This window comes from Desmodus rotundus, chromosome 12 (genome assembly GCF_022682495.2).
Source record: "Desmodus rotundus isolate HL8 chromosome 12, HLdesRot8A.1, whole genome shotgun sequence".
Taxonomy (NCBI): Eukaryota; Metazoa; Chordata; class Mammalia; order Chiroptera; family Phyllostomidae; genus Desmodus; species Desmodus rotundus.
Window position 1 is genome coordinate 48,268,337 of NC_071398.1, and position 27,956 is coordinate 48,296,292.

The following is a 27,956-nucleotide window of genomic DNA, read 5'->3' on the forward strand; positions in this document are numbered from 1 at the left end:
GGCGCAAGAGCAGCTGGCGGGAAGGAGAATATGCTGCGGGACCCTGTTCCCCATGAGTTTGGGCAGCAGCCAGCTGCGGGCTAACGGAGGTGGCTGAGTGGCATGGGTCCGTTGGGGATCAGAGCTGCGATGCAGACTTGTGCGACAACTACACCTCACACGACTTGAAAAGGGGGAGAGAAGCTCCGATTCAGAGCTGCATGAAAAAGGGGGGGACCCAGGAAGCTCTGCTGGCGTCTCTCAGTTTTACATTGAACTAAAAATCACTCCAGAATAAACCACCAACCAATAACATGCAAACACTTACGTAACAATTCTCCAGGTAGTTTGTTAACATGCTTCTACAAAGACCTAAGTTCTGCTCTGTCAAGATCTCTCATCAATGTTTCCAACTTTTCTCCCCGCCCCATGTACAAAGTTTTCCCTGATTGGCAGTTTGCAAGCCACAGGAGCAAACTTCCGGTGCTGCCGCAGAGGTGAACACTGCAGTTCTGGGGGACGAAGGCTAGGTGGCAGTATGTCCCTGTCGCTGACGTCTCTCCACCCACCAGGAAGGTCACGCTCCCTGCACTCGCACTGTCTACTGACACCCGAGCACAAGCAGCTCGTCCTGAAAGATTTAAGGGAGCAAACTTCACGAAAGAGATGCTCTGCAGTTTCTAACTCCAGGTCTTCAAAGGCACAGCCTCAAGGATTCCTCCAAAGGAAGCTCGCTGCCTTTCCACCCTGTACCACTCTTCTGTTTTACTTAAAAATACCCTCTCCAGTGAATGTTCTGTGACAACTTCTTTGATATCAGGCGAGCGCAGAGCACAACCCAGGGCACCCCGGGCACCGCTGCACCCGTCGTCCCCACGGGCGCGCCACACTGGGCCCTGCGCTGGCGCCTGGGTCCTCACTTGCCGTTGGGACTGGGTCGCGCGTCTTCTGTGAGCTGGCAGCAGAGGGGCACCTTCACGGTAGAGAGGACCGTACCCTGAACGCGGGTGACCTGGAAACCGCCATGCTTCCTTCACGAGGAAGCCTGGGCCCTCAGGGAACCAAGCCAGCAGTGGAGCTGCTCTGAGTTCAGGCAGGTGCCCTGAGCTCAGACGCACAGACACTTCCATCTGTCTGGGATCCTTCTCGGGATTTTTAATGCTTCTTCTGTAACCAAGCAATCAATCGAATGTGTATTCTTTTACTTCTTAGAAAGTATATTCTGTATCAGCCCTGGCTGGTGTGGCTCAGTGGATTGAGCACCAGCCTGTGAACCAAAGGGTCCCCGGTTCAATTCCCAGTCAGGGCACATGCCTGGTTTGCAGGCCAGGTCCCCAGTAGGTGGCACGTGAGAGGCAACTACACACTGATGTTTCTCTCCCTTTCTCCCTCCCTTCCCCTCTAAAATAAATAAAATCTTAAAAAAATAAAAGTTTATACTATATCAAAAAAAAAAACCAAAAAACCACATGATCATCTCAACTGATGCATGGAAATCATTTACTTTTAAAAGTTAGCCCTCCATGATAGGAAACACTCAATATAGTAGGCATAAATAATCAACTCCCTTAACCTAAAAAAGGCCATATATGACAACCCACTGCCAACATCATACAAAATGAAGACAAAGCTTTTCCTTTAAGATTAGGGACGACTGCTCCCACTATGTCTTATAAAGATAGCACTGGAAGTCCTAGCCAGAACAAATAGGCAAGAAAAATAAAAGGTATTTAAATTAAAAAAGGAAGCAAATGATGTAATATGTCAAAAAACCTGAAATCTCTGCTAAAAAGAAGCTAAAACTAGTGAATTAGAAAAGTTGCGGGGAGAACCAAGATGGCGGCGTAGGTAGACACACTGCGCCTCCTCGCACAACCAGAACTGACAGAGAATCGAACAGCAAGGGGGACCAACACCAAGAAAATAGAAAATAAACATTCATCCAGACTGGTAGGAGGGGCGGAGACGGGCACCGGGGTGGAGAGGACTCGAGTGGCTGTGGCGGGACTGAGACTGGCGGAGTGTGGGACAAATGGCGCAGGCAGTCTGAGCACTAGCAGACCCTGCGGCCCCACATTTGCACAGATAAACCCAGAGGGCCGGACTCAGAGTGGCAGAGATCGGGACAGGCAGAGCAGCGGGTAGCACCCCGCGGCCCCACATTCGTGCACAGATAAACCGGGACGAACGGCGGGGAGCGAAGCAGACCGCGTAACCCAGGGCTCCAGCACAGGAGAAATAAAGCCTCAAACCTCTGATTGAAAACGCCCGTGGGGGTTGGGGCGGCAGCAGGAGAGACTCCTAGCCTCACAGGAGAGGTTGTTGGAGAGACCCACAGGGGCCTAGAGTGTGCACAGGCCCACTTACTCGGGAACCAGCACCAGAGTGGCCCAGTTTGATTGTGGGTAGCGGAGTGAAAGATTGAAATCCGGAGGAGAGTGAGGCGGGCGCCATTGCTCCCACTCGGCCCCTCCCCCACGTACAGCATCACAGCGCAGCAACCAGCATTACCCCACCCCTGGGAACACCTAAGGCTCCGCCCCTTAAAGTAACAGACAAGCCAAGACAAAAAAAAAAAAAAAAATAAAAATGGCCCAAATGACAGAACACTTCAAAGCTCCAGAAAAAATACAACTAAGCGACGAAGAGATAGCCAACCTATCGGATGCACAGTTCAAAGCACTGGTTATCAATATGCTCACAGACTTGGTTGAATCTACTCGAAAAACAGATGAAAAAATGAAGCCTATGCTAAGAGAAACAAAGGAAAATGTACAGGGAACCAATAGTGATGCGAAGGAAACTGGGACTCAAATCAATGGTGTGGACCAGAAGGAAGAAACAAACATCCAACCAGAAAAGAATGAAGAAACAAGAACTTGGAAAAATGAGGAGAGGCTTAGGAACCTCCCGGACGCCTTGAAACGTTCCAACATCCGAATTATAGGGGTGCCAGAAGGAGAAGAGGAAGAACAAAAAATTGAAAACTTATTTGAACAAATAATGAAGGAGAACTTCCCTAATCTGGCAAAGGAAATAGACTTCCAGGAAGTCCAGGAAGCTCAGAGAGTCCCAAAGAAGCTGGACCCAAGGAGGAACACAACAAGGCACATCATCATTACATTACCCAAGATTAAACGCAAGGATCTACATCCAAGATTACTGTATCCAGCAAAGCTATCACTTAGAATGGAAGGGAAGATAAAGTGCTTTTCAGATAAGGTCAAGTTAAAGAAGTTCATCATCACCAAGCCCTTATTATATGAAATGTTAAAGGGAGTTACCTAAGAAAAAGAAGATCAAAAATAGGAACAGTAAAAATGACAGCAAACTCACAGTTATTAACGGCCACACATAAAACAAAAACGAGAGCAAACTAGGCAAACAACTAGAACATGAGGGTTGTCATTAAGGGAGTGGGAGGGGGTGAGGGGGGGAAGGTACAGAGAATAAGTAGCATAGATGATAGGTGGAAAATAGACAGGGGGAGGGTAAAAATAGTGTAGGAAATGTAGAAGCCAAAGAACTTATAAGTATGACCTATGGACATGAACTATAGGGGGGGAATGTGGGAGGGAGGGGGGTGGGCAGGATGGAGTGGAGTGGGGGGGGGGGAAATGGGACAACTGTAATAGCATAATCAATAAATATATTTAAAAAAAAAAAAGAAAAGAAAAAAAAAAGAAAAGTTGCAAAATATGAAATCAAAACATAAAAATCAATCATTTAATAACAATCAAAAAGAAAATTGAGTAAACAATTCTATTTACTGTGCAATATCAAAAAGTAAAATACTTATGTAAAGACAAAATATCTATTTCTTAGTATAAATCAAAATATAGTAAGTTTCTAAACCTCAACAAAAACCACCACCACAAAGGACTCGAGCCAACATTTCTCCAGAGATGGTATACAAACATATGAAGAGATGCTCAGTACCACTATTCACTAGGGAAATGCACACCTAAACCAGAGTATATAGCACCTCACACATGACAATGGTTACTATTAAAAATATATAAAATAACAAGAGAGGATGTGAAAAAATGGAAATTCTTACGCACTGGCTGGTGGGAAGGTAAAATGTATCCGGAGTAGAAAACACTAGGGCAGATTCTTGAAAATTAAATACTGAATTACTATAGGCTATAGAATGAAAGTTGGTTTCTGTCTAAAATTCCTATGCTGAAATCTTCTAAAGTACAATCGTGAGAATTTTGGAGGTAACTAGATCATAAGAGTGCTCCCTCCTGGGTAAGATTAGTGCCCTTATGGGAGACCACAGAGCTAGTTCTCCTTCTGCCATGGGAGGACAGAATGGAAAGTCATCCATCTGCAACCTGGAAGAGGGTCCTTTTCCAAACTTAACAGTACTGGGCCCCTGATCTTGGTCATCCATCCACCCGAACTGTGAGACTTACTTTCTTGTTTTTTATAGATCACCAAGTCTATGATGGGAGAATGACCTGTTACTGAAGCAGGGTGCAGCCAGGAGGAGGGCCCCAAGAAGGGATTTGTAATGGGGTCCAGGACTCGGGGTGTCCAGGAAACATTAGAAAAATGTATATAGGATGTCCTCACCCCTACAGGCCTGAGCCAGGGGGGATGGGACACATGGAACAGGGCCATTCAGAGGCTGTTTTGGGTAGCAAGAGCTTTGCAGCTAACCCCAGGCCCGGTCATTTAACATATCTATAACCTTTAACTGGTTTCATGGATATGTTAAATAGCTGTGGCCCTGCCTTGAGCCAGGGAGATGGGAGTGACTTCCACCCAAGATGGGACTGGGAAGCAACTCCCCCTGGTTACAGGGCCTGCGTGAGAGCTTGGAGATGATTGGCTCCAAGCCATGGGGCCACACCTGCCCAGACTTACTATGGCAGCCCAGTAAAGCTGGAAGAATACGGGGATGCTGGCAGGTGTAGCTGACTGTAGGAGGAGTCGGAAATGGGGCTGCAAAGGAAGCTGGGTGCTGGGATTTAAACCTAGGCCCGGCAGCCATAGGAGGAGAGACCATGCGGCTCTTAAGTAAAAGAGAGACCATGCGGCTCTGAAGTAAAGAAGAGACCACGCGGCTCCATAGTAGTAGAGGAGAGCCACAAGGTTTTGGGGGAGAAGGAGGAGACCACGCGGCTCCAAAGTAAATGGGGAAAAGGACCACGCGGTTCTGAAGGAGAGTAAAGAGGACCACGAGGTTTTGGAGTGCTTCTTCTTGCCACTCGGCTTAGGCAGCAGGAGAGACTTTGCAGCCATAGAGAAAGGGGAGAAAGGACTCTTGCTGCTGGGCCATGAGAAGGTGCCACACGGCTTTGGATTAACTGGAGATTGCAGCAGCCACACAGCGGATGGTGCCGGGAGCCTGAATCACGGACTTCTACTTCTTTTCCTGAGACACGGTACCATGGACTGGGCACAGGGAGAGGGAAGGACTGTGCATCTGTGGGTATTCTAGAGGACTTTAGTATCTTATTGAAGACATTAGGTCATTATTCTAAGTTTGTGTAACTTTTAAATAAACAATTCCTTTCCTTTTCACCAGTCTCTGGCATTGAGAGACGTCTTTCGTCTGGTGGCGGGCATTGCGAACCTAGCAGATGGGCGTGGGGGGAAGGAACGTCCAGAGACAGAAAGGGGGAATCCTTTCTGTAATAATTTATCGTGAACCACCCCCACCTTCTGCTCTGTAACATTACGGGAGCATAAACTAAAAACACAGCACGTAATCCCGCAACTTCACTTGTGGGTATATACAAAAAAATGAAAGCAGAATCTGAAAGAGATATCTGTATACCTGTGTTCACTGAAGGATCATTCATAACTGCCAAGAGGTAAAAACCACCTAATTGACCACTGATGTCTGATTGTACAAAAAAATTATAGTAAACAGATACAATGGAACACTATCCAGTATTCATGAAAAAGAAACTTATCAAGTCATTTGCTGCAGCATAAATAACCCTTAAGGACATGAAGCTAAATGAAATAAACCACTCACAACAGACAGACACTGTATGAGTCTATCTATGGGAAGTACCTAAAACAGTCAAATTACTAGAAATAAAAGTTTTGTCATAGGCATGGGGAAAAGGCAAACAGGTCAAAACAAGTGATTTTAAATACACAGGCAATCAGCTATATACCCAAACAACAAAAGATACAGGACAATTTAACTCTGTTAAGAACCAATGAAAATAATGTAAGTAATACAATAAAATAAAACAGAGACATGAGGGGAATCATACTGTATGTATCAGTAGAAATATGTTACAAAGAAACAATGATAGCCCTGGCTGGGGTAGCTCAGTGGCTTGAGTGCAGGCCTGTGAACCAAAGGGTCGCTGATTCAATTCCCAGTCAGGGCACATGCCTGGGTTGTGGGCCAGGTCTCCAATAGGGGATGTGCAAACGGCAACCACACAGATATTTCTTCTTTTTTTTTTTTTTTAAGATTTTTTTATTCATCTTCAGAGAGAGAGGAGACGAGAAAGACAGGGAAAGAAACATCAATGTTTGGTTGCCTTTCATGCACCCTATACTGGGGGTACCTGGCCTGCAACCCAGGCATGTGTCCTGACTGGGAATTGAACCAGTGACCCTTTGGTTCGCAGTCTGCGCTCAATCCACTGAGCTACACCAGCCAGGGGGGAACACACAGATATTTCTCTCCCTCTCTCTAAAAATAAATAAATAAAATCTTAAAAAAAAATCAATGATACTAAAGCTATACTTATTTAAAATTAATAAATTTCATTCTATTGTATAAATATCACCAAAAGAACATAAGAAACTTTTCAGAAAAACCAAAATGAATGACCAACAGTGGGAAAGGAACTGTATCGAGGGCCCTATAAGTAGCAGCAGTTATGTGCAGAAACATCTTCTGAAAGTGGCGTGAAGACCCACTATAGAGGTTGACGTGCAGAGAGCTGGTCAAGCAACATCACAACAAAAAAAGATCCAGAGAACTATAGGACAGCACCAGGAGGGGGACAAGAGGGCCTAGGTACATTCTAGATAAACTTCAGACGGAAAGATGTGAAACAAAACAGTCTTCATGTGTTCACTTAACAATGCAATTTCCAGAGCTTCGGAAATTCCATGCAGTTTCTGATGCACCAGACACAATGAAAGGACGGACAGTGTTTTCCTATCTTCTGATAAGGCATTCAAACTAGAAGAAATGGCAGTAGAACTGGATTAGGCCCAGGAGGCAAGACTACAATGGTCTCACCTCTGGATCTGTTTGGACAAAGAACTGAGCATCCTATGGAATCAAATCCAGAGAGACCAGGGAAGAAAGAGACTCCTTTAAAACAACCCTTTGCATAATCCTCAAACACTAACCAGGAGCCAGATAACAGAGTGCTGTGATCAGGATAAAGACTCTGCCTTTGTCTCTGTGGGAATGGAAGCACCACTGGAGGGTGAAAGGATAAATTTTAGACGCTGAAGGACAGAACAGTAAATTGAGAAGAAAAATTTCCTTTGAGGCTTCACAGGAACATCTGTTTACCCAGAGAACTCTCTCATTTGGGAAGAGTTTGACAAGCACTATTGATGTCGCTTCAGCTCTCATTTCTGAGTTCTCACATGTGTATACAGTTTTGATATGTTCTCACCGACTGATTGAGATTTTCATTCAACTCACTCTCTCCAGAGTCCAGAGCAATTTTCCTTGCTCCAATATTGAGATAATATTCAGAATGGAAACAGAAATTCCTGCATATAAGAATAAAGGAACACTAAGATTTGTATGCTTTTCAGAATTCCCAATCTTCGATGAACTGATGATACTAGGAGGCTATTAGAGACGGGTTGAGAGAAACATTTCACAAATCGACCCATTGCTTGCCACCTTTTGTGGGCAAAGGGACCAGTGTCAAAAATAGATACCAAGCTCTCTTCTAAGTACTACTGAATCAATAGTATGGAGATAGAGAACAAAAAAATTAGATATTTTAAGTTTGCCATATGGCTTTATAACCAATTACACTTTGGAAAAACCCCTGAGGTGCCATGAAGTGGGTACAGCATTGAATAAAGGGCAAGTTTAAAGTGCTGATGCCACATTACAACGCCTTTGCATGTCTGAGTAAACAGAGCTTCAATCTCAGTCACACAAGCAGGAACTCCCAAGAAGCGCACAAGGAAAAAAACACGCAAGAGCAGATCCTGACTTCTGAAGGGAAATCATCCTTACGCAGGGAGAGCAAGTTCCCGTAGTTCTCCAACATCACATGCAGGTACAAAGCCCGCTGAGCAGAGCTCAGGCATTCCCATTCCTCCTGAGAAAATTCAACGGTTACATCCTGGAATGACAGACAACCCCGTAATGAAAACACATTTCACTGAGGGGACATGGTGACAGCCGTTACTCTCACACAGACTGAGACAGGAGAAAGATGTAAAATTGATTCCATTGAAATGAGTATTCTGAAAGACCCGCAAATGTTTTTAAGCAAGTTATGTGTCCATAATGTTGGTTTATATTATTTTCTCAAGAGATAGCCTGTAAATCACTAATAGATTCTCATATTTATGAATACATGAAATATACAAATAAAATTTAATACTGCTCTGTTTATACAGAAGCATTAAATATTATGTTCTATACACTGGGTGATATTCAACGTCTAGGTAACTACAGTGTGAGTAGTATCTTCAAAGAGGACAAAGTCCACAGTGCCTTTTAAAAAGTTCAGACTTTTCGATTGTGATGAGAACAACAACAGCAGTAAGTTTTGAATACATCCCATATGCGAAGCATTACACTAAATGATTTCGACACATTAACTCATTATCAACACAATAATTCACTAGAAACAAATCTGTTCCCATCTTACAGGGGAGAAAACCTGTCACAAACACTAAAAAACTTGCCTCGGGTCTAAATCTAAGAGTTGACCCAGTGAACACCTGACCTCAGGCACTGGGCTTTAGAAATACACCTAAAGAATAAAATAAGTAACAGAGCCTTAAAAGTACACTGACAAAGTGTTCTCCAAGAAAACTTGAAAAATAACCAAGTTGGAGAGAACCAAGATGGCGGCGTAGGTAGACACACTGCGCCTCCTCGCACAACCAGAACTCACAGAGAATCGAACAGCAAGGGGGACCGACACCAAGGAAATAGAAAATAAACATTCATCCAGACCGGTAGGAGGGGCAGAGACGGGCACCGGGGTGGAGAGGACTCACTTGGCTGTGGCGGGACTGAGACTGGCGGAGTGTGGGACAAATGGCGCAGGCAGTCTGAGCACTAGCAGACCCTGCGGCCCCACATTTGCACAGATAAACCCAGAGGGCCGGACTCAGAGTGGCGGAGAACGGGGCAGGCAGAGCGGCGGGGCCCCACATTCGCGCACAGATAAACCGGACAAAGGGCGGGGAGCGAAGCAGACTGCGCAACCCAGGGCTCCAGCACAGGAGAAATAAAGCCTCAAAACTTTGATTGAAAACGCCCCTGGGGGTTGGGGCGGCAGCAGGAGAGACTCCCAGCCTCACAGGAGAGGTTGTTGGAGAGACCCACAGGGGCCTGGGGCGTGCACAAGCCCACCCACTCGGCAACCAGCACCAGAGGGGCCCAGTTTGATTGTGGGTATCAGAGTGAAAGATTGAAATCCGGAGGAGAGTGAGGTGGGCGCCATTGCTCCCTCTCGGTCCCTCACCCACGTACAGCGTCACAGTGCAGCGACCAGCATTAGCCCGCCACGGGAACACCTAAGGCTCCGCCCCTTTAAGTAACAGACGCGCCAAGACAAAAAAAAAAAAAAAAAAAATGGCCCAAATGACACAACACTTCAAAGCTCCAGAAAAAATACAACTAAGCAAGGAAGAGATAGCCAACCTATCAGATACACAGTTCAAAACACTGGTTATCAAGACGCTCACTGAATTGGTTGAATTTGTTCGAAAACCAGATGAAAAAATGAAGCCTATGCTAAGAGAAACAAAGGAAAATGTACAGGGAATCAATAGTGATGCGAAGGAAACTGGGACTCAAATCAATTTGTGTGGACCAGAAGGAAGAAAGGAACATCCAACCAGAAAAGAATGAAGAAACAAGAACTCGGAAAAATGAGGAGAGGCTTAGGAACCTCCCGGACGCCTTGAAACGTTCCAACATCCGAATTATAGGGGTGCCAGAAGGAGAAGAGGAAGAACAAAAAATTGAAAACTTATTTGAACAAATAATGAAGGAGAACTTCCCCAGTCTGGCAAAGGAAATAGACTTCCAGGAAGTCCAGGAAGCTCAGAGAGTCCCAAAGAAGCTGGACCCAAGGAGGAACACAACAAGGCACATCATAATTACATTACCCAAGATTAACCTCAAGGGCCTACATCCAAGATTACTGTATCCAGCAAAGCTATCACTTAGAATGGAAGGGAAGATAAAGTGCTTCTCAGATAAGGTCAAGTTAAAGAAGTTCATCATCACCAAGTCCTTATTATATGAAATGTTAAAGGGACTTACCTAAGAAAAAGAAGATCAAAAATGGGAACAGTAAAAATGACAGCAAACTCACAGTTATTAACGACCACAGCTAAAACAAAAACAAGAGCCAACTAGGCAAACAACTAGAACAGGAACAGAACCATAGAGATGGAGATCACATGGAGGGTTATCAATAGGGGAGTGGGAGGGGGAGAGGGGGGGAAAGGTACAGAGAATAAGTAGCAAAGATGATAGGTGGAAAATAGACAGGGGGAGGGTAAGAATAGTGTAGGAAACGTAGAAGCCAAAGAACTTATATGTATGACCCATGGACATGAACTATAGGGGGGGAATGTGGGAGGGAGGGGGTGACCAGGATGCAGTGGAGTGGGGGGGGGAAATGGGACAACTGTAATAGCATAATCAATAAATATATTAAAAAAAAAAAAAAGAAAGAAAAGGAGTGAGGGAAGGCTCAGGCTGAGTGTGAACAACCGTCAGGCAGGACAATACGGAGTCAGCCAAGATCAGCAAGTCAAAGGAAGGACAGACAAAACAAATAACTGAGACTATGACTTTACCTGAGAAAGAGCCATTGCTGAATCCTCTCTTTCCTCTTCCGGGCTTCTTCCTTAGGCAACAAGAGCCTTTAGCAGTGAATCTGGAAAGTTGAAAATAGGCTGTTTGGCCGCATACCCCCTTCCTCTGCCACAAGCACACGCAGTAATGACCTCAACCACGTGGGTGAGACGGTGTCTTCTACCCACCGCTAACGGAGAAATTCAAGGACAGTCAGCTGTTATCAGAGACAAACAAGTGAGTTTTCCCACTGCTTCCTACTGATCATGCTGCCCTCTTGGTGACACGTTCACACAGGGCAGCGGTGGGGATCCCCGCTGAACCGACACTCCCCCTTGGGTCACAGGTAGATCCTGATCCAACCCCATGTAGAGCCCAGCCGCCCTCGCCCTCACCCTCACCCCAGATCTCAGCCCCCAGAGCCTTGTTGCTACGATGGATGCAGATTAAAATTACCTGAAACAGTTCAATATTATTGAGACCAGGCCTTCCCACCCCAAATATTGGAATGAGGCTTTTCGGCCAGGGGAGCACAAAAGATGTACCTGCAAAACGCCTCAGCCATCTAGCGTATAAAGCGGCATTCAGCACCACCCAGTGGAGGCAAGCCCAATACACGGCCCACCTGATTTTTCTTTTCCAGCTTTACTAAGGCATAATTAACAAAAATTACTACGTACACTGAAGAAGAAGCACAATGTGATCCTTTAAAATACTCTGTGAAATATCAGTACAATCAAGTTAATCGACTCACAATTAGCACTTTCATGTACGTGGGGTGAGAACACTTAGCACTTATCTCTCAGCCATTTTCAAGTATGTAACAGCGTGATTAACTATACTCACTATATGATACTTTACACGGCCAGAAATTACTCTTTTATAACTGAAAATCTGTGCCTTTGGGGAATCACGAACGCTCCTCACGTTAGGACACTATTGGCGAATGATGGGTGAAAAGGTCAGTTTTGAGTTTTACCAAGAAAACTGACCCGAAAGGCGCAGCTACGTGGACCGAAGGCCGAGAAGCCGAGGGCAGGGAGCAGCCTCGGAGCCATTTTAAACCCCAAGGGCAGCGCGCGGGAGTCTCCCGGCAAAGCCTGAACTTAGGTTAGGAAGGGCCGGCTTAGGACACGCCAAGGCCCACGATGACCGCCAGACCTCGTACGAAGAAGGGGGCCGTGAAACGGAGGTTCAAACTAAAAAGACGGAATCTCACGCCCCGCAGCGTGACCCTCACTCACGGCCTTCAGCTTCCGGATCCGCAGGAAAGGGCGCTCAAAGGGAGAAGGGGTGAAGCTTGGGGAGAGGGTCGGAGGGAGCTAGTGCCGGGAGGTAGCAAAAGCAAAAGAAATCTGGGGTGTGGGCGGGGCCTGCAGAGAAAGGGAGCGTCAGGGGGCGGGGCCTGGTGAGGGATGCATCGCGCTGGGTCCCGGAGGAAGCCAAAGCGAAAGAAAACCGGTGTGTGGGCGGGGCCTGTAGAGAACAGGAACGTCAGGGGCGGGGCCTAGTGAGTGGCTCCGCCCATGCAGTGAACTGGTCGAAGGAAACTAAGCCGGTGTAGGGGAGGGGTGGGGCAGAATCCTGGTGTTTCTGAGCTTCCAGCCCAAGGTTCCTTTTCCCGGACTAAAAATACGCCTATAGCCCTGGAGGAGTGGTTCAGATGGTTGGGGCGTGGCCAGATACATAAAAAGGTTGCGGGTTTGACATTCGGTTAGGGCACATACCTAGGTTGCGGTCCCACCTAGGGTCTCATCTTCAGTCGGGGCCCTATGGGAGGCAACCAATCTTTATTTTTCTCCCTCCCATTTTCTCTAAAATCAATAAATATGTCCTCGGATGAGGATTTCTTAAAAAATACTCCTGTCTTTAGCGTCAGGTGACTAACTTACTATGTCTCAACAGTTTGCAGCTACAGGCTTAGTTATGTGAGTCACTTGTGTAGGAAACTACCATGTTTTTCCCGAGTTGAAACTAGTTTAAGTCTAAAGGTATTTTTTTGAATTCTCACCGGAAAATATGTTTACTGATTTTAGAGAGAGGGGAAGGGACAATGAGAGAGACACAGAGAGAGAGGAAGAAAGAGAGAGAAACATCGATTTGAGAGAGAAACATGGATCGGTTGCCTATTGTATGCAGCGGGCAAGGAGACTGGCCTGGCCTGGAATCAATTCCGCAACCTTTTGGTTTACTGGACGGTTCCCGCCCCCCCCCCCTCCCCCGCCCGCCCACCCGCCCCGAGCCACACAGGCCAGGCCTCTGCATATATGTTCTTTGGCTAATCTCTTCCAGTCCCCCTCAGCCACCTATCCTCTGAGATCTGTCTGTCCATGCCTCCGGTTTTATTTTGTTTGCCAGTTTATTTTTGCAAGAACAGTTTCATTAAACAGAAATGCAGTTGTGTGTGTAGGGATTAAGGACTACAAAGTGAAAGACACAACTCTCCCTGGGTAGAATAGGCAATGTCATACTGGCACCCCATAGAACAGCATTTCCTTTTCAATTCCCCATTCACCAGGGAGGCCAAGACTCAACACAGCTCCATCCCCAGATCTTCATAGGAGCACAACCTGGGATATGAGATGTGGAGGACCAAGGCATGTGGTAATTTATGTCATGAAGCATTGCTTTAAGAAAATAAAGAACTTTAAAATTTTTTCTAAATTGCATTTCTAAAATAATTGTTCCATTCCACATTTACTACCTTTAAATACCTTTGAGATAAACTTGTCCATATGAAAGATATAATGTAATTTTTGTTAGACCTGGGCAGGCATAGAGGAATGAAAATCACCAGGAGAGAAAATGGCACCATGGGAAGCTGCCTGAAGACCCTACCCAGGAAAAACAGATGAAGATTAGGGTCTGGGGTCGGCCTATTCGACATAACAGGATGCAGCTTTCACCCAGCAACCAGCTCTAGCCAATCAGACTCTGATACCCCAACTGCAGGTTTTTGCACTTAAAAACCGAATCTAAGAACAACTGAGTGAGTCCCAACCTCCCTTGGTTGGCCCCAAGGAATGTGCCCTGACCAGGAATCGAAGCACAGACCTTTCGCTTTGCAGGATGATGCTCAACCAACTGAGCCATGCCAGTCAGGGACCAATCAATGCTTCTCTCTCACATAAATGTTTCTCTCTCTCTCTCTACCTCTCTATCTCTGTCTCATTCTCCCCTCTTCCCCCCTCCCTTTCTCTATCTCTAAAAATCAATAATAAAATATATCCTCCGGTGAGATTTAAACAGTTTTCTTAAATACATAAATAAGAAAATCATACTCTGAATCTGATCCCCAAAAAAGCATTAGTTTTATGCAAATGTCAATCTATATGTACCTCTCATGTTCTGTAACTCTAATAATGTATGCTATTAAATAGCAAGTCTTCTTACCAATCTAGTGAGCAAGTCTCTTCTAAGTATTCTTCTTTGTCAGAACTTTCTGAGCTGTTTTTATCACTAATGCCATCCTGGTTAAATGTGTATTTTCTTAATCATGATCTACTGAGCTGATGCAGCAGCCACAGAACCTAAAACCTATTGTAGTTTCCCTTCTTCCCCAGATACCCGAGCCTCTGAGTCCATCCCAACCAGGATGCTGAACATGGCTGCCTTCACGGGTTGATGTGTCATCACAGAGGGGATGTGTTCAGTGTTTGGAAGCCATTAATTTCTGGTAGGACTTCTTCATGCCCTCCGGGAGCCTGGATGGAGAGAATGCAGAGTGGGCTCTTGGACAAAGGAGAGAAGTATATAAACTGCTGACTTCGAATATCATAAGAAGAAAAGGAAAAGAATTAAGTAGCTGAAAACAAGGTCACTAGCAAGAACATCAGAAGGAGAGAATTAAAGGTTGCAGGTTCTAAATCCACAGACAGGAGGAAAAGCAAACAGCCTCTGACCCAGGACACCTTGTTTACCTGAGAAGCAGCCAAATCGTCCTGCTCCACCTCCTGCTCCTGCTGAGGGTTGTGCTCAGGTGTCAAGTCTGTATTTTGAGAATGTGCCTTCAAGGGCCTCAGCACAGCCCTTTTATCTGTTCCCACCACACTCGCAGGCACAAAAAACTGGAAATGCTGAAAAGGACACTCTCTCCTGTCCTTTGTCAAAGGAGAGTCAGGACATGTAGCTCCTATATGGAGACCACACTGTTTTTTCTTTCTTTTTTGGGGTGCTCTTTCCCCCAACAGACGTCCACAAACTCCTACAACAATAAGAAAGTGAGCTGCTCTCCTGAACACCAAACCCAGCAGAGCACCCCGTTACCTCCCCTGACCAAAGCTTGCCCTCCACTCTCACAAATGTGTTCGGGAGCATCCCTGGGCTCACATGAGCATCGCCTGGAGCATCTCATGAAACAATGATGCCCCACCCAGAGCGGTTGTCCCATTTTGTGAAGGAGAGCAAAGCTGATGTCATTTCTTAAAACTCCTCAGGTGACCTCATAGGAACCCAGAGGGGAACAAACAGTTTAGCTCACAGGTGGCAAGCACAAGGCCCGTGGGCCTGATCCAGCCCTCCACTTTGTTTTATCCTGCCCCGCACCACCCGGCAGCAGGGCCGAGCTCTCGCTTAACTGTTAAGGAGGAGTTATATTTATACAGTCCTAACATTACATTTGGCCCTTTGAAGGCAACCTCAAGGCTGATGTGGCCCCCGGTGAAAATGAGTTGACACCCCTGGTAGCTTCAATAATCATGCAGATGCCTTGGGGAACCAGGCTCCACTCTAAGTTATGGTTCTGCAGGTCAGCAGTGGGGCCCATGAAATGGGATATTTATCTCGTTCCCTCGTGGTGCCTGCGGTGCTCCCCCAGAGCTGTTTTCAGTAGTACTTCTTTGTATCCTCCCCCCATCCCACCCCACCCAACCCCTGTTACCAATTTTTTTAAATGCCAGTATAGAATAGAACCTAAAAATAGGTGGATAGGAGGTATACAGAAGGGAAGTGTAGAGTAGTAGTCCAGAGGATTTTTTCATGGCTGTGTAATCAACTTCTTTTTGTGAAAGGGTAGTACATATGTAAAATTATACGTGCCTGACAGTTTTCCAAAGTGACTGTGCATTGTACTTCCCTTTCAGCAACATGAGGAGTCTAATTCCTCCACATTCTCACTGGCATTTGGTGTCATTTTTTAAATTAAGCCACTAGAAAATATGAAGTGTCATTAAGTATAGTTTGCCTGGTGATTCGAATGAAGGCCTTTTGAAAATGTGACACAGATCATAACAGAAAGAGAATGAAATAACATTATGCCTGAAAAAAAGAAATTCCTTTCATAAACAACAAAATGGATGAACCTTGAGGACCTTATCTAAGCAAAATAAACCAGACACACAAAGACAAAGATTGCATGGTCTCATTTATATCTAGAATCTAAAACATCAAACTTACCCTGGCTGGTGTGGCTCAGTGGACTGAGTGCCAGCATATGAACCAAAAGGTCACCGGTTAGATTCCCAGTCAGGGTACATCCCTGGGTTGTAAGGGGTGCATGTATGGCAAGCACACGTTGATGTATTCTCTCCCTCTCTTTCTCCCTCTCTTCCCCCTGTCTAAAAATAAATAAATATTTTTTAAAATGTCAAATTCATGGAAAGCAGAGAGGAGAATGGTGTTGCCAAGGGCGGAGGATGGCGGAAATCAGAAGACGTTGGTCAAGGGGTTCAGAGTTTCCGTTATGCAGGATGGGTAAGTTCTGGAGATCTGATGTGCAGCAGGGGGACTATGGATAATGATACTGTGATGTATTTAAATTTGCTAAGAGAATATTTCTTAAGTGTTCTCACCACACATACTCTTGTCTTTTCAAAGACTGCCCAATAGAAATTCCCAGAGTTGATGCAATTTTAATCTATTTAAGACCCTTGTGTCTGTTTCATAACATGAAATAACAAGTAATTTAATGTAAAACAGACTTTTCTTGGAAAAATTATATTAGAAGGTATTTTACTCATAAGGTCGAAGAACATACTAATACAAATAATAATCATAGAAACTCTTCTGTACATAGATGTCCTACCTGGTTGACTCAAAACTCACACAGCCGAGAAAGGGAACTGGCCTGCATGAAACCAAAACCCCCTGTAAAACACCCCTTCCTTCCAGTTACCCCAGAGTCCTGAATTCAACCATTTAACCATGTGCTCTGACCACTTCATCTGTTTTCCAAGGACCATATAAAGTGAAAACTATTTACCTATGTGCTTGAATCTCTATACCTGCTGAGGGCTCTCACCACAGCACCAGGGAACTGGAGGGACTCCCACTGGGTACCTACCCTGAGACATCCCCCAAGGAAGTATTACAGTACGCCAGATTGTAAGACTGCTGTTTGCTTTGCCCCTGGAAATCAAGGAACACAGTGGGAGAGTTAGAGAGATCAGGCAGGTGGGTGTGGTAGAGAGCACAGGAAGAAGAAAACACAGGGCAAAGGTGGTAGGTGGGTAAGATGTGGTTGCAGAGAATAAGGTGCATGTAGGATTAAGGGTGCAGGGAGGAGACTGCGAGGCTGAAATGCACACAGGCTTAGGGTTCAGTGGGGTAAAGTTCACCGCGGAGTATAGGGCACACGGGGGCAACATAATAGAAAATGAAGAGGACCGAGCGAGGGTCAGGGGTCAGGGAGCAAAAGTCATAAAGGGGAGGAGTGAGACTTGGTGCAGGAGGTAAAGGGCATGGTGGGTAAATGCACTGGAGACACTATCAGAGGTGGTGGTGCAGGTCCTGGGGGCTGACTGGATTGGTGGCAGAGGGAGAGGGTGCAGAGAGGAAATGGAGCTTGGAGGATAAATGCACAAAGGTGGACAAAATGGACATGGGACAAAAGAGGGAGCCAGGGGACAGAAGTATCAGTGGGTGTTGGTGAGCTAAAGGCCCCAGGCAGTTGGACTGGAAATACAGACTTAGGGAGGGACAGGGTGTGGTTATAAAAGGGGACGGGAGATAGGACATGCTCAGCATGTGAGGGCCGGCAACAGGAAGGATGCAATGACTGGTCTGGGGTCCCTGAAATGGAGGATCGGATATAGGGGAGCAGATAACATTTGGAGGGAACAACATCTCACAGCCTGTTCTCTCTTTTTGGGGGATACCAGGTGCAGAGAGTGATCTTGGGGAATCTCATTTATCCTGATACTTAGTCATAGAAACGAATATGTGGGGAGAACCAAGATGGCGGCATAGGTAGACATACTGCGCCTCCTCGCACAACCAGAACTGACAGAAAATCGGACGGCAAGGGGGACCAACACCAAGGAAATACAAAATAAACATTCATCCAGACTGGTAGCAGGGGCGGAGACGGGCACCGGGGTGGAGAGGACTCACGTTGCCGTGGTGGGACTGAGACTGGAGGAGTGTGGGACGAACGGGGCAGGCAGTCCGAGCACTAGCAGACCATGCAACCCTACATTTGTGCAGATAAACTGAGGGGGTCGGACTCAAAGTGGCGGAGAGCGGGGCAGGCAGAGCAGTGGGTAGCACCCCGGGGCCCCACATTCGTGTATAGATAAACCGGGCGAACGGCGGGGAGCGAAGCAGACTGCGCAACCCAGGGCTCCAGCTCTGGGAAATAAAGCCTCAAACCTGTGATTGAAAGCGCCCGTGGGGGTTGGGGCAGCAGCAGGAGAGACTCCCAGCCTCATGGGAGAGGTCATTGGAGAGACCCACAGGGGCCTAGAGCGTGCACAAGCCCACCCACTGAGGAACCAGCACCAGAGGGGCCCAGTTTGATTGTGGGTATCGGAGTGAAAGATTGAAAGCCGGAGGAGAGTGAGGCGGGCACCATTGCTCCCTCTGGGCCCCTCCCCCACATACAGCATCACAGTGCAGTGACCAGCATTACCCCGCCCCGGTGAACACCTAAGGCTCCTCCCCTTAAAGTAACAGAAGTGCCAAGACCAAAAAAAAAAAAAAAAAGGCCCAAATGACAGAACACTTCAAAGCTCCAGAAAAAATACAACTAAGCGAGGAAGAGATAGCCAACCTATCAGATGCACAGTTCAAAACACTGGTTATCAAGACGCTCACTGAATTGGTTGAATTTGTTCGAAAAACAGATGAAAAAATGAAGCCTATGCTAAGAGAAACAAAGGAAAATGTACAGGGAACCAATAGTGATGAGAAGGAAACTGGGACTCAAATCAAGGGTGTGGACCAGAAGGAAGAAACAAACATCCAACCAGAAAAGAATGAAGAAACAAGAACTCGGAAAAATGAGGAGAGGCTTAGGAACCTCCAGGACGCCTTGAAACGTTCCAACATCCGAATTATAGGGGTGCCAGAAGGAGAAGAGGAAGAACAAAAAATTGAAAACTTATTTGAACAAATAATGAAGGAGAACTTCCCTAATCTGGCAAAGGAAATAGAATTCTGGGAAGTCCAGGAAGCTCAGAGAGTCCCAAAGAAGCTGGACCCAAGGAGGAACACAACAAGGCACATCATAATTACATTACCCAAGATTAAACGCAAGGGCCTACATCCAAGATTACTGTATCCAGCAAAGCTATCACTTAGAATGGAAGGGAAGATAAAGTGCTTCTCAGATAAGGTCAAGTTAAAGAAGTTCATCATCACCAAGCCCTTATTATATGAAATGTTAAAGGGAGTTACCTAAGAAAAAGAAGATCAAAAATGGGAACAGTAAAAATGACAGCAAACTCACAGTTATTAACGACCACACCTAAAACAAAAACAAGAGCCAACTAGGCAAACAACTAGAACAGGAACAGAACCATAGAGATGGAGATCACATGGAGGGTTGTCAATAGGGGAGTGGGAGGGGGAGAGGGGGGGAAAGGTACAGAGAATAAGTAGCAAAGATGATAGGTGGAAAATAGACAGGGGGAGGGTAAAAATAGTGTAGGAAATGTAGAAGCCAAGGAACTTATAAGTATGACCCATGGACATGAACTATAAGGGGGAATGTGGGAGGGAGGGGGTGGGCAGGATGGAGTGGAGTGGGGGGGAAATGGGACAACTGTAATAGCATAATCAATAAATATATTTTTTAAAAAAAGAAAAGAAACGAATGTGTGTGCAAGCTGTCCTCTGACCAAGCTCTGCCTGTGTCTTTAAGTACTTTTGTGCCCCAAACCTGATATAATGAAAATCCTTTTATTTATTATAGCATTTCTGAAATATTGCACCTGCTTTATTGTAAGAAAATAATACAGCAACGCATTTTGTATTTGAAGTATTCCTTTTTCCTTGCTTCTCCCTTATAAGAAGCCAACCCAAGAAATGATCATGAGTAACAGTTTCATAGATATATTGTAATATTCTTTTATTTTTAATTTTTTAATTGTATGTTTTACATTACCATTTAGTGCCACTATACCACCCTCCCCCGCAATCACCACACTGTTGTCCATGTCCATGAGTCCTTTTTCCTTTTTGATCAATCCCTTCACCCCTAAACTCCCCACTCCCGTTAGCTGTCATCCTGTTCTCCATCTATGAGTCTGCTTCTATTTTCCTTGTTAGTTCAGTTTTTTTCATTAGATTCCACATATGAGTGAAATAATATGGTATTTGTCTTTCTCTGACTGGCTTATTTCACTTAGCATAATAATCTCCAGGTCCATCCATTTTCTTCTTGTAAGCAAAGGGTAAAATTTTCTTCTTTTTTATGACCAAGTAGTATTCCATTGTGTAAATGTCCCATAGTTGTTTTATCCACTCATCTACTGATGGACACTTGGGCTGCTTCCATATCTTGGCGATTGTAAGTAAACGCTGCAATGAACATAGGGGTGCTTATGTTCTTTCAAATTCATGTTTTGGGTTCTTTCAGATATAGTTCCAGAAGTGGAACTGCTGGGTCAAAAGGCAGATCCATTTTTAATTTTTTACAGTATCTCCATACTGCTTTCCACAGTGGCTGCACCAACCTACATTCCCACCAACAGTGCGAAAGGTTCCCCTTTCTCCACATTCTCACCAGTACTTACTGTTTGTAATACTTTCCATTGGAAATAATTATATCCATGCTTTCTTATAAAATATTTAATCAAATAAAAGTTCCCATTAATTTCCCCTTGCCTCATACGAATTTGATCTCCAGATAGAACTAATAGCCAATAAACAAGACACAAGTTTAAGAAACATAGTATATTCAAGTATTACAGTGATATTTAACCTTTTTCATCTCATGGCAAACATCAGCACACCAAAAAATATATTACATATTTTGCTGATCTGACCAAAACAATGAAGTATAATTTTGATTCATTCACACCGGACAGCTATTGTTGTGCTGGCTGTTGTCATTTTTATTTGACAATATAAGGGAGAAGAAGTCAGTGGCCCTGACTAAATAGTCAGATATTGCATATTTTAAAAATTCTTGGGGCACACTGGTTGAAAATCGCTAAAGTATGACAATAATACTAAACCCCTAAAAAGTTAACAGAGTCAATCCTCATGTGAAAACATCTACAAATTACCATGGTACAATGCTAGTAGTTAAATAATATTTTTATTGAGCAAACCTAAAAGGATATTTGAAAATCTCATCGGCATCTGCACAATGCTTGCCATGTTTCAAGCTCTGTACCAGACACTAGACTAATAATACATTTTGTCCTTATAGTGACACTGTGGTAGGTACTCTTCATATAATATCCATTTTACGGATGAAGAGAGTGAGACATACTCGGTGTAATCACTTACCCAATGTCACACAAGCCGTGACTCTATGAGGATTCCAACTTGGACCACCTGTCCCCAGAGTTTCTGCTACCTCTACACTTTGTGCCTTCCACGTAGATACATTGGTGTAGCCATGTAGTTCTGGAATGTCACACCAGCAACTGCGGTTAAGAGTCTGCTGAGCCCTGCTGGCTGTGGCTCCTTTGGTTGGGGCATCGCCCTAGACAACAAGGCTGAAGATTTGATTTCCGGTCAGGGCATATACCTAGGTTGCAGGTTTGATCCCTGGTCGGGGTGCATATAGGAGGCAACCTATCTATGTTTCTCTCTCACGTCGATATTCCTGTCACTCTCCCTTTCTCTCTCTCTCTAAAATCGATAAACACATTTAATAAAATTCTTAAAAACAGTCTGCTGCAGAGAGAAAGATGAGAGAAGTAAGGGGACTTTGCTCTTCACTTTATTTTGATTTGTCTAAATTTAAAATCTATTCTTACTTACACCTACTCTTTATAAAATAGTGTAAAATTTTTATGCAAATAAGAAATTAATAGAAGAATGGAAAAGGCATAGATTAAAAACAAAGCTCACAAAAGAAAATTCATCTAACCAGGGCTGTCTAACCTGTAGCCCAGGATGGCTGTGAATGTGGCCCAACACAAAATCATGCATTTACTTAAAACATTATGAGATTTTTTTGTCTGTGTGATTAAGTGTCACAATGTATTTAATGTGTGGCCCAAGACAACTCTTCTTCCAGTGCGGCACAGAGATGCCAAAAGGTTGGGCACCCTTGAATCCTTTAGAACAAACATTTATAAATATCACTTAAGTGGGAAATTTTGGAACACAAGTATCAAGAGACAATACTTATCACTAATTCTTCAATGAAGAAGATGCATGGAGTACAAAACATTCCATATGAAGTGATCATTGAAAAAGAGTAAATGTTCTCAGCAATTTTGACACTAGTGCTTAACTTTTAAATACTTACTTTCAGTCACACATTTCTAAAAGATGAGGAAATAGCCCTAGCCAGGAGGACATTTCTGCCCTGGCTCAGTGGCTCAGTTGGTTGGAGCATTATCCCGTGCACCAAAAGGTTGTGGGTTCGATTCCCAGTCAGGGCACATAACTAGGTTGAGGGTTCAATCCCCAGTCCATGTGTATGCAGGAGGCGGCCAATTGATGTTTCTCTCTCACATTGATGTTACTGACTCTCTCCCTCTTTCTCTCTTCCTCTCCCTCTCCCTTTCTTTTTCTCTAAAAAAAGTCAATAAAACTGTCCTCGGGTAAGGATTATAGAAATAATCAAAGGTGAGAAAATATAAGTCATAGAAAAAAGAAGCTGCTATGGTACCATATCTTGTGGAAAGCCGCCCTTAATATCTTGCTGTGGGCATGTACACCCCTCCCATATTATTTTCCATGGAAACTCTATTATGCACATACTGCTTTTTTAAAAAAAAAACCTCTGATTATCTCTAAATATCCTATTATCACTTGCTTTATTTCTTTGATAGGTCAAAAACTACTTTATTTCTGTTATGGGTCATAAACTACTTTGGGAACCATCAAACATGTATTAAGCTTGAGTCTTCAGTCCTTCCTCACCAGAATTACTCCATTCTCATTGTTCTGTGTTTAGCCTATCTCCACTCGACTTTCAACCACAGGTGTGATGAGAATATTCTCAAATCGTAGAGGGTCCTCTGACAGGTAGGCTGAGTATCCACAGCAAGAGTGAACCAATGAAGGGAAGGACACTATCTTTGTGATTGTAGAAAAGGAAAAGACTTCTTCAAAAAAACAAACAAAGGAGGAAATGACAAGTTAGATTATATTAGAATTAAGAGTTTTTCCTCATCAAAAGGTACCTAAATACATCAATATTAGATAGGTAGATAATTAGATTAATAGAACAAGCACCAAGAATAGATTCATATTCTGCATATATAAATATCACCTATAAATCAATAGGAGAAATATTGGCAACACAACTGAAAAAAGGGAGTAGAATAAACAAAACACTTCCAAATAGTGTTTACTTGATGGCTAATAAACATGTGAAAAGATGCTCAAGTTGCTTATTCATCATGAAGATAAAGTCACTGCCTGATACCATCGTACAATACCCAGAATGCTAAAGTGAAAGTGACAGAAAATGTCAAGTGTTGACAAGGATGTGAATAAACTAAGAACCTCATCAACTACTGTTGGGCGTCACATTCATGCACACATTATGGAAAGCTGGCATCTCTCTTAAAGCTGAACAGATAGGCATAGCTCGTTTCATTGCGCCTTGCTTTATCACACTCTGCAGATATTGTGTTTTTTTATAAATGAAGGTGTGGGGCAACTCTGTGTCTAGCAAGTCTGTTGGCGCCCTTTGCTGATGGATGAGCAAAGAAAGTGGTTTCTTGAGATGGAATCTACTCCTGGTGAAGATGCTGTGAAGAATGTTGAAATCACAACAAAAGGGTTTAGAATATTACATAAACTTAATTACTTGACAAGGCAGCAGCAAAGTTTGAGAGGACTGACTCCAAGTTTGAAAAGTCCACTGTGGATAAAATGCTATTAAACAGCATCGCATGCTACAGAGAAACTGGTCGTGAAAAAACGGTCAACCAGTGCAGCGAACGCTATTTGGTCTCACTGTAAGAATCACCACAGCCACCCAACCTTCAGCCATCAACACGAACGTAACACCCTCCACCAACAAAAACTGAAGACTCAGATAATAGTTAGCATTTCTTAGCAATACAGTGAGTTTTTAAAAATCCTCACCCAAGGATATGTTTTCATTGATTTTAGAGAGAGAGGAGGGGAGAGAGAGAGATTGCTTGCCTCCTACACACGCCCCAACCAGGACTGGGAATCAAACCCACAACCTGGGTACGTGCCTTCATGGGGAATCAAACCCACAAGTTTTTGGTATACAGGATGATGCTCCAACCGACAGAGCCACCCAGCCAGGGCTACATCAATAATGTGTTTTAAACTAAGGTATGTACATTGTATTTTTAGACATAATGTTTTTGCACATCTGCTAGACTGTAGTATATTATAAACATAACTTTTATATGCATTGCAAAACCAAAAATTTGGTGTGACTCACTCTATTGTGCTACTCACTTTATTGAGATGGTCTGGAACCAAACCCACAATGTCTCTGAGGTATGCCTGTAAACCTACGGCACAACAATATCATTACCATATAAAAGAAATTTCTACACATCACATCAAAACACATTCTAGAGCCCTGGCTGGTATGGTTCAGTGGTTTGAATGCTGGCCTGTGAATCAAAAGTTTGCCAGTTCCATTCCTGGTCAGGGCATGTGGCTGCATTTGGGGCCAGGTCCCCAGTTGGGGGCATGTGAGAGGCAACTGATAATGTTTCTCTCCCTCTTTCTCCCTCCCTTACACTCTCTAAGAAATAAATTTTTAAAAAATACATTCTACAATTTATATGTATGCATCATTCCTAGTAGCACCAAACAGAAATCACTCACATGTGCTTCATTGCTATGATGATTAAATAGTTTGATTTTCACACAATGAAATTCTGTCACCAGCATAAATGGATAATCAACACCACCATACAATATCAGAAATGCTATATGGAAGTTTAGAATGCAAAAAATATATATTTCCATTTATGTAATGTTCAAAATAGGTAAAGAGATTTAGATGTTAAATGTCAAAATAGCGGTCACCATTAGCAATAGTGACTGGGAGCAGCCACAAAAACAGAGGCATCTGTCAGGGTGACGATGTTCTGTTGTTTGAACTAGGAATTGCACGTAGAAGTGTGTTCAGTTTGTGAAATTTCATTGAGCTGTCCACAACTGACATATGCATACATATTAATTGTTTAAATACATATCTGCAGTAAAAGAGAAAGTTGAAAGGATTTGAATAGTTAATGTCATTATTCTCTTGTATTGTCAACGTAGAAGGTAAGAGTATTAACTTCAAGCCTTCGCTGGGTAGCTCAGTTGGTTGGAACGTTGTCCTCATATACCAAGGTTGTGGGTTCAAACACCAGTCAGGGCACATACAAGAAGCAGTCAATAAATGCATGAATGAATGGAACAACAAATCAATACTTCTCTCTCTCTCTTTCTCTCTCTCAAATCAATTAAAAATTTTTTAAAAGTATTAACTTCACATCATGATCATTTTTTAAAAGTATACTGCAATACCTAGGTTAAAGAGATACTGAAAATACAAAAACAGGCAGTAAGTGCAATAATTTTTAAAATTAACACAGAAAAAGTTAAGACAGAAAAAATAAGAAAACAGAACAGGTGTCATGAAGAACACAAAGTAAATTGATAACTTTAATCCCAAATATATCCATTATTATTTTAAACACATTTATATTCATTGTTCCTGTTAAAGTCAAATATTGACTATATTCAATTAGGTTTTTCTTTTCTTCAAGAGACAACTGAACATAAGAGTTAAAGTAGGAAAGTGAACAACATTCCTTGTCATTTTCAACAATCAACTGGGAAGGTCATATAAGTACCAGATGAAATAAATATGAAAATTAGAATAGTATGTCATAATTAGTATTCTAAGTACATTTTCAATTGGATTCATTGGCGTGACATAGGTTAGCAAAACCATACATGTTTCTAGTGCACAACTCAACGAAGCATCACCTGCGCACTGCATCAAGCACCCATCACCCCCAGCACAGTCTCTTTCCACCCCCATCCTCCTCCTCCCTCCCAACCCCCTTTCCCTCTGGCTATCACCACACCGTTGTCTGTGTCTACGGGTCATACATGTATGTTTCCTTTGCTTAATCCATTCACCTCCTTTCACCCAGCCCCCAACACCCTCTGCTCTGACGGCTGCCAGTCAGTTCCATGTGTCCATGCCTCCATTACTGTTTGTCAGTTTATTTTGTTCATTAGATTGCACGTATAAGTGAGATTATATTGTATTGTCCTTTTCTGACTGGCCTATTTCACTTGGCATATAAGTACATTTTTAAACATATACTTTTCCAATACTACTGAGAAACAATCTAATTGTATGTATACATATACATCTCTATCTATATATCCATCTACCTATTTATGGGTCTACATGTGTGGGTATATACACACATTTTTATGTATACAAATAGATATAATATATATGCTACCAGTTGTAATGTGACTGTCACATAATTATGCTTATGATTCTGTAAATCTGTGGTGAATGAGCGAGTTAACAACGGAATATTCTGAAGAAACAGGCAACATACATGTTCCAGAAAAGATTAGGGGATTTTGTATTCCTTATCCAGGCAAAGCAGAGCCAGGAGACCCTGGAGTCAAAGTGCACGAGAACCAAAGGGCTCAGAGCTGGGAAACACAGAGCAGAGAGACCGGACGCCTTCACCATCAAGTGGCTGGGATTATTTAAAATAACCAAACACACTTGAAAAATGGAGGAGAAGGTGTAAGAAAAGACAAAGGTGCTCACCAGGACAAGATGCTCTGGATGCCTCTGGTCTCAGGGGAGAACCTGGGGGACACATGTGTTCTCTGAATGTGTCGGACCCTCTGCTTGTGTCTGTGCAGGATGAAGACCATGGAGCCGCTGGCCCAGAGCATGAGCACGAGATATACAACATCAAGGAACAGCAGCAATGCTGCATATATCAAGTCTGTGGTTTTGTCACGACGAACGGCAGAACAGTACACGTAATCTCTTGGGTTTGTGATGTTTGTGTTCACCCGCTTGTGCACCACACAAAGAGGGAATATGATATTTACCAGATGTTCAGGATCCAACACAGGACAGTGGAGAGGTCAATGTACCTGGGAGCTTTCACCGTAAGCTCTGCCCGCCTGGAGTTCAAGGGGCTGATGGTGATGGCCTGGAAGCTGCTCAGGAGGCAGGTGGCGCCAAGGGAGATGCCTCTGGACACTCTTTGAACATGGAAAAGAAGTGTACACGCAAAGGCACTGAGAATTGTCCCAACCCACAGGCCGCCGCTGTGTGGGGCACTCTTTAGACAGAATGGCCAAGAAGTTGGCTACTGTCAGGTGCCTGATAATTCAATCTGTGTGCCTGACCTTGCACCCAGTGAAGTGAAGGAAGAGGCAATGACAAAAAAGAGAGAAATTCCCCAGGATTCCAAATGTAGTCAGTATTAAGAAGACCATTCCTATTGTCAAATCCCTGGTGGCCACGCTACTGCCGGCGACTGATCTTCGTGTTCTCAGCCACTGGGGCTGCGTGGAAATAAAAGGCAGGGGCTGTGTTTCAAGGGCCGCCTGAATTTCAGTGTTCTCTGTTCAC

The 27,956-nt window shown here is 43.9% G+C and overlaps 1 pseudogene; it reads right to left on the minus strand.

Annotated features, from left to right (window-relative positions):
* Positions 1 to 341: 341 nt before the first annotated feature.
* Positions 342 to 27,956, minus strand: part of LOC139440474 (vomeronasal type-1 receptor 4-like) — a 30,028-nt pseudogene continuing 2,413 nt past the window's right edge.